The following is a 552-nucleotide window of genomic DNA, read 5'->3' as shown; positions in this document are numbered from 1 at the left end:
GCTGATTGTATAAATATTTGTATATATAAACATGGAACAGTTAAGGGAGAGTATTACATTACGATCTTAAAATCCTGTGCAGTTCGATCTCTAATCCACTATTTTAAAGAAGCAGTATTCAAGCAGGACAATACTCTCTGCCACACTACAAAGATTTTTAAGACCTGGGATGGCCAAAAATAAACAGGCAGTTTTGGAATGGCCTGGTAATAGTTCTGATATGAGCCCAATCGTGCATGTTTGGGACAATATTGCAAAGAAAATTGAGTCTCCATTGTTTAAAAACAATAATGATCTATGGGAGAGGGTAAACAAAGAGTGAAACAACATTCCAGTTGAATATATGGTAGTATGGAACGGAGAATCATTGCGATGAGAAAGACAGATGGACACTCTTACCGTATATCAGAATAATTTCTTTATGTAAAAGGTGTTTAAACAGAATATAAATGCTCTAATTGGCACATTTTTATGTGTACGTCTGAGGCTATAATTTCATTAAAAAATATTTGATAAAATAAAGAACAATGCTTTCTCAGAAAGGATGGCGGT

Source organism: Penaeus monodon, chromosome 24 (genome assembly GCF_015228065.2).
Source record: "Penaeus monodon isolate SGIC_2016 chromosome 24, NSTDA_Pmon_1, whole genome shotgun sequence".
In the NCBI taxonomy this organism is placed as follows: domain Eukaryota; kingdom Metazoa; phylum Arthropoda; class Malacostraca; order Decapoda; family Penaeidae; genus Penaeus; species Penaeus monodon.
The sequence above is the reverse complement of the archived record's forward strand: the minus strand, read 5'-3'. Positions refer to the sequence as shown.